The following is an 8106-nucleotide window of genomic DNA, read 5'->3' on the forward strand; positions in this document are numbered from 1 at the left end:
GTATAGAGGAGAGTGAAGACCTCCAACTTAAAGGGCCAGTAAATATCTTCAACAAAATTATAGAAGAACTACTGTTATGAGTAGGGGATTAAGTAAAGAAATTAGCTTCCTCTTTTGGCTATTTGATCTTTGTCTTTAGAACCCCTCATTGACCAGGTGTGAGGCTCAGAGTTCTTTCATTCTTTCTGAACCAAAGAAGAATGAAAAGAAAGTATGCATGCAGAAACTATTCAATTGGTCCTGATGAAACAGAAAAAGAGGCTCCAATCTTCCTCTAGTTTCTGCTTTCAAAAAATTACTACATACAACTATCAGGGAGAATTGTTACAGCAGGAATAATGAATTATGTGATATTCTAAATACTTTTAAATTCCAGTAAGTTTTAAGAGCATATCATAAATCAATAAGGTCTTAGGATTTACAAAAGAATTGTGTACATGACTTTCTATTAAGACTATTATCTCACTAAATATGCATTATTTCTTAAAGCCCCCATCAGTTCATAATAAGTTTAAAACAATAATTTTTATGTTATAAGTTAGCAGGGTTTTGTCAAAAGTCATATTATCCACTTTGAGTTTTATTAGTTATTTTATTTTTTATTTTTGCATCTACAATAAATTCTCCATTTCCAGTTTATGACCCTTAGTTATGAGAGAGAGTGTCCTCATTCTTACCCTAGAATGAATGTTTTCCTTAATGGTAAATTTGTCCGCAGTTTCTTATCCTGTTGCAATTAGCCCATGACTCATGGCTTATTGAGCTCTTATTTGCAGTTTTTATGTTATAGAGGACTTGAAATTACTTTTATAAATTCAGGAATTCTATAACATGAATATTATGATTATGAAATCATTAATTTGTCTACATAGCATTACTACATAAGAGTACATCTTTAGCCGGGCGGTGGTGGCGCACGCCTTTAATCTCAGCACTTGGGAGGCAGAGGCAGGCGGATTTCTGAGTTCGAGGCCAGCCTGGTCTACAGAGTGAGTTCCAGGACAGCCAAGGCTACACAGAGAAACCCTGTCTCAAAAATACCAAAAAAAAAAAAAAAAAAAAAAAAAAAAAAAAAAGTACATCTTCATGTTGACCTGCAGAAAATCTGCTTGATACAGTAGGCTGATTGTTTTATAGGTTATGTATATAGATTAGGTTATAGGTTATGTATATGTATGTAGATTAGGTTATTAGGCATATTAGCAGCAAAACAAAAAAAAAAAACAATAAAAACAATCCTGGGATTAAGTCTTAAAAGACATTGCAACCTTAAAGCTCACCCACAACAGCCATGCAAAATGGTGGCCATCACCAGAACATTCACTTGTTTTAGCCTTTCCTAGATGGCTTATGGCAGGGTTCGTCCATGTAGCCCTGTTTGTCTTAAAACTCTCTTGGTAGACCAGGATGGCCTGCAACTCAAGGAGATCCACCTGCCTCTGCAGTCTCTGAGTGGTGGATAAAATGTATGTGTCACTATTGCCTGACTTTGTATTTCAACTGTTTCAAAAATTTATGCTTATATATTCTAAAATATAGTGACTAAAAATTTACTTGATCTTGATATTTCTCAAACCATAATTTGAAGACTTTTGCAATGTGGTGCCTGATGAACCGATACACTGATATTGGCTCAATATAGCTCATGTTTAATCTGGGGTTAACCTTCTCTACTGAAGGAAGACCAACTATCAAATGGATATTTACATGTCATATATATCAACTGGCATATTGTTTCCAATTACCCCAATTTTTTCTGTGGAATAGTTTGTGGTTTTGTGTATCTTGTGTCTTTTGACACCCCTTTGTGTTCTTGTCACTTTGTTTATATGTTATGAATACTCTTTTCTTTTATAGCACTAAAATTTGTTTAGGGTTATTTTGAATATATTCGGCACTGTTATAGAATATCTGTCTTTTTAAGGAGAATTATTTTTTCCTTTTAGGGAAAACCAAGAGCTATTTCCAGACATCCTTACCACTATGGCCTCATTCCTGTTGCTCTGTCTCTCAAATAAAACTTACAGGACACATATATGAAGCTGTCCTGCTTATTGACTAATAGTGAGTATGTTTTACTGTGAAAATTTCTTAACTAGTTTTAAATCACATGTTACAAATATTGAAAATTAAAAATCATAATAAGTGTGGTAGTAATTCCATTTAAGTCCAGAAATGTAAGGCATATGCTAAATTTATAGACACCTCTAGGTTTGAATCTACTCTAGTCCTTATAGAGAATTCCTGGACAACGAGTACTATGAGGTGAGACCCTGTCACCAAGAAATAAAGAAAAGGGAAGTAAAGGAAAGAAAGAAAGAAAACACTAAAATAACATTATAAAATCATCAGACTTATTAAACTTTAAAAATAATAAAAATGAATGAGAATTTCATCTATTTGCATAAATTTCTTGTTTTTTTTTTTCAAGACAGGGTTTTTCTGTGTAGCCCTGGCTGTTCTGGAACTCACTCTGTAGACAAGGCTGGCCTCGAACTCAAAAATCTGCCTGCCTCTACTTCCCAAGTGCTGGGATTAAAGGTGTACACCACCTCCGCCTGGCTGCATAAATTTCTTAAGGAAGATTACCTGTAAGTGGTTGGAAAAAGGAAAGATTATGAAGAAAATGATGCAATGATGTTTCAATTAAAAACATTAAAATTAAAATAATTGTAATGAAGAATTTTTAAAAAAACATGACTTTCTAAATTTATGCATATAGTGATATATATTAATAAAAATAAGTTTATAGGTAATCATAAGAGTGAGAGTAGAAAGTTAAACAGCCAATGTTTGAAAAAATTCAGACTATGTATTAAGAATGGGTTATAAACCCATATTGCTTATTTTGTATATGCATATAAAATAATACTAAATTATTATACTTCCCATAGAACAATGAAATTCTATATAGTCCACTCATAATACATTTTACTAGTTAAACTTGTATAAGTATCCTGCTAGAACTTTAAAGCAGGCTTTCTGTTAGTTTGTTTTTTGTTTTGAAAGGAAGGGAGCTGTCATTATGAAAGAACATAGTCTATCATCTCTTCTACAAAAGTTATGGCATATTTCTTGACTTTGGTTTTACTTTTATGACAGCATTCATGTCTATAGTAATTAATATTAATTGACTTGCAATTGTAAACATGTTATATGCATAGAGAACCAAAATTAAAAAGGAACATAATGTGTTTAATAAAACAGGAGAAATAAATGGAAAAACTTATAAAGTAGGTATTAGACCTTGTGTCACTTAATATTATAGGCTTTGAGAAAAATCAACTGTTTTGCTTGTTTAAGATAATGAAGAGGCAAAATATTATGAAATGGAAAAACAAGATCACAATATTGAAGACTTGAGTAAGCTGTGATTCTGAAAAGTGCTATGAATTGAAAAAAATAAGTTGAACACATTCATTTAAAATATTCCTATTCTAAGAGAGTATCTGCAATGCATATTGTATGTGACCCTGGACAATGACATTGAATACAAAACCCAGGAAATAAAAGCAATAATGACAAAGATTGCATTTTAGTACTCTAAGTTTCATAAGTATTAATAACAATTTAATTTATAAGGGTTAATAACCTTTTGATGAACACAAAGTATATGATTAATGTAGCTATTATACAGCATTCTGTTTTTAATAACATTTAATGTCCTGGCATTAGAACAATCCATCTGGCTCTTACACTTGTGCACATTAGTTGTAAACACATGTGTTGTGTCATATTTAACACTAAAAATGTACATAGGAAATGCACTGTTGGAAGGGAAGTGAAGGGTAGATTGGAATCCAATGACTTCCTCCCTATGGAAGTATTAAAATATTTACTAAAAATAACTTCTAATAAATATGTCTGCTTTTAGTGAATTTCAAACTTTTAGTGACATTATTTATTATACATTATTGAAGTTTTATTTCCCTAGTAATATAACACAAGCTCATTTTTGCTTAATTTACTTAACAATATAGGAAAGAAGAATTTCTTTAAACTCTGATTTTTCATCATGCAAGGTAGTTGGTAACATTATCTCTTCTAAGTTAAAAGTAAATTAAGGAGGCCCAGCCAGAGACCAGCATGCCTTGCTGTTGCCAAGTGTGCAAGGAGCAGAGCTCCAGCATTGGACATGATCCCACACAACTGACACCCAAGTTGCAGCTCGATTTCTCAGGTTTTCAGACCCATCCAACTTCAAAGGTTTGACCCTAAACCCTGCCCAATACTGGCATATCGGGATCCCAGCAACACAGGAACTAAGATTCCCACCCAAATAGAGACCAACACACCTTCAGGTTCCCACCTGTGTCAGGAGCAGTGCCCTTGCATTGGTCCTGATCTTACACAGCCCACACCCCACTTGCAGATTGACTCTCCTTGTTTTCTGACACATCCAGGATCACAGGATCATGGGATCACTGGATCTTAGGTTCACAGGAAGGACGGGCTCCAGTCAGAAACAAGGAGGCCAGATAACACCAGAGATAACCAAATGACAAGAAGCAAGCATAAGAACATAAGCAACAGAAACTAATTTGACTTGGCAACATCAGAACCCAATTATCTCACCACAGCAAGTCCTAGATACCTAAACACACCCTTAAAACAAGATTCAGATCTAAACTCTCATTTCATGAAGATGATAGAGGAATTTTAAAAGGTCATAAATAACTTCCATAAAGAAATGCAGAAGAACACAAGTAAACAAGTAGAAGCCCTTAAAGAGGAAACAAATAAAACCCTTAAAGAAATACAGGGGAAAGCAGTCAAACAGGTGAAGGAATTGAACAAAACCATCCAGGATCTAAGAACAGATGTAGAATCATTAAAGAAAACTGAAAAGGAGACAGACAGGGAGATGAAAACCCTAGGAAAGAGATTAGGAGTCACAGAGAGAAAAGAGAATCTCAGAAGCAGAAGATACAATAAAAGATACAGACACAACAGTCAAGGAAAATACGAAAGGCAAAAAGCTCCTATCTCAAAACATAAAAGAAATTCAGGACACAATAAAAAGACTGAACATGAGAAAAACAGTCATACAAGAGAGTGAATATTCCCAACTCAAAGGGCTAGCAAACATGTTCAAGAACACTATAGAAGAATGGAACCTCATGAAATTGAGAAGTTTCTATAAAGCAAAGGACAAAAAGGAGAAAGCTGCAGCTCATAGATTGGGAAAATGTATTTACTAACCCTACATCCAATAGGGTGCTAATATCCAAAATATTCAAAGAACTCAAGAAAGTAGACTCCAGAGAACCAAATAACCCTATTAAAAAGTGGAGTACAGAGATAAATAGAGAATTATCAACTGAGGAATCCTGAATGACTAAGAAACACTTAAAGATATGTTTAACATCCTTAGTAATCACAGAAATGGAAATCAAAATGACCCTGAGATTCTACCTCATACCAGTCAGAATGGCTAAGATCAAATGCAGGTGACAGCTGATGTTGGTGAGGGTGTAGAGAAAGAAGAACACACCTCCATTTCTTGTGGGACTACAAACTAGTAAAATAATTTTGGAAATCAGTCTGGTAATTCCTGAGAAAATTGGAATCAGTTCTTCCTGAGGACCCAGATATACCACTCCTGGACAGATATCCAAAAGATGCTCCAACATGTAATAAGGACACATGCTCCACTATGTTCAGAGCAGCCTAATTTATAATAACCAGAAACTGGAAACAATCCAGATGTCCCTCAGCAGAAGAACGGATACAGAAACTGTTGTACATATACACAATGGAGTACTATGAAGCAATTAAAAACAATGACTGCATGAAATTCGAAGGCAAGTAGATGGAACTAGAAAATATCATCCTGAGTAAGGTAATCCAGACACAAAAGAACACACGTGATATGTACTCACTAATAAGTGGATATTATCCCAACAGCTCACAATGCCCATGATACAACCCACAGACTATATGAAGCATAGAAAAAAGGAAGACCGGGGTATGTATGAATGCTTCTGTCCTTCATTGAGAGGGAACAGCACAAGTGTGGAAGATTGAAGGAAAGTAGGACCACGGAGGGAGAAAGGAGGGGGAGGAAATAAGGGTGGCAGCATCAGGAACTGGAGGAGATTTGAGAGAAGTACAGAAGGTCAGGAAATTTACAAAAATAGGTAGTAGCAGGGATGAGGAACTGGGGATAACTACTTGAGGGTCCCAGATAATAAACATGAGGCTTTCAGGACTCCACTATGTTGACTTTGCCAAAATGTGCAGTGGAAGGAGAGATAGAACCTATTGAGACTGCCTCCAGTAGATAAACAAGGCCTCTGGTTGAGAGATGGGGCCACTCATCTATCTCAAAGTCTTGTTTTGTTTTGTTTTGTTTTGTTTTGTTTTTTTAATGAAAAGAAATATCTTTTTTTAATTGAATATTTATTTACATTTGAAATGTTTTCCCCTTTCCAGGTTTCCCCTTTGGAAACCAGCTACTTTACCTACTTTGTCCTGCCTCTATGAGGGTGCTCTCCCACCCCACCCACCTACTCCTGTCTTCCCACCCTGGCATTCCCCTACATCAGGGCATCAAAAACCCTTAAGCCCAAGGGCCTCTACTCCCACTGATGTCCAACAAGGCCATCCTCTGCTACATATGTGGCCAGCACCATGTGTCATGTGAATTCTTTGGATAATGGTCCAGTCCCCAGGAGGTCCAGGTGTCTGGCCTGTTGACACTATTGCTCTCTCTATGGGGCTGCAAAACCCTTTATACTCACTCCTTCAGTCCCTTCTTCAACTCATCCATTGGGGACCCCATACTCAGTTCAAAGGTTGTCTGTGAGCATCTACCTCTGTACTTGTTAGGCTCTGCCAAAGCATCTCTGGAGACAACCACATTAGGCTTCCATCAGCAAGCACTTCCCAGCATCCACAATAGCATCAGGGTCTGTTGGCAGTATATGGGATAGATCTCTATGTAGGGCAGAAAAAGTGTGGAGCAGAAACTGAAGAAAAGGCCATCTCAAAGATTTCTAACCCCAAAATGTTCCTGTCTAAAGAAAGAACAGGGACAAAATAATGGAACAGAGACTGAAGGATGGGTCAACCAGGGATGGGCCCACTTGGGGATCCATTAAATCTTCAGACACAAAATCCAACACTGTTGCTGGGGTCAAGAAGCACTTGTTGACGGGAAGCTAGTGTGGCAGTTACTTGGGAGGTCTGGAGAGCAACTGACCAATGCCAATGTGGATGCTTGGAACCAACCATCAAACTGAGCTCAGGGAACCTGGTGGGGGAACTGGCAGAAGGACTGGAGGAGCAGAGGGGGATTGTAACCCCATTGGAAGAACAACATAGGCTGACCTAACCACCCAGTTCTCCTAGAGTCTAGACCACCAACCAAAGAGTGTACCTGGAAGGATCCATTACTCCAAATACATATGTAACAAAGGATGGCCTTACTTGACAGCAGTGGGAGGGGAGGTCCTTAGTTTCCAGGAGATTTGATGCCCCAGTGTAGTGAGATGCTAGAAAGGTGGGGCAGGAGAATGTGAGTGGGTGAGGGAGCACTCTCATACAGGCAAAAGGGAGGGGGAATATCAGATGTGGAATGGGGAATTGGTGGAGGGGTAACCGGAAAGTGGGATATCATAAGATGGGAGTAGGTGGAAGGGGTAACCAAGAAGTGGGATATCATTGGAGATGTAAATGAATTGAATGATTATTAAACTTATTAAAGTAAATTAAGGCTTTGGAAGCACTGAAGAAGAGTGGTTTGAAAGATTTTAAGAGTCAGAGAAACAAGAATTCTACTATAAGAGTGATTCTTCTAGGAATTATACTGAAACTATACCATTAAGTACTAGCAATATGGCTACTTAAACAAGACCTGAGAAAGGAAATATAGAATAATTGTTACACAGAAATTAACCAAAATAACTAAAATTTGAATTACAAAATGACATTTTCATTCTTGTATTTATTTCATTTACATAGGAATCAATATAAATGCTATTGATAATGCAAAATAAATGCAGTGCTTATATAGAAAGGAATACAAAGACAATCTTCGTATCATGAATAACATGTAAACTTTATACGTATCTGGCGTGAAATTAAGATTCTTTTTTTTTTTTT

The sequence above is a fragment of the Mastomys coucha genome, unplaced genomic scaffold (genome assembly GCF_008632895.1).
Source record: "Mastomys coucha isolate ucsf_1 unplaced genomic scaffold, UCSF_Mcou_1 pScaffold15, whole genome shotgun sequence".
Classification (NCBI taxonomy): domain Eukaryota; kingdom Metazoa; phylum Chordata; class Mammalia; order Rodentia; family Muridae; genus Mastomys; species Mastomys coucha.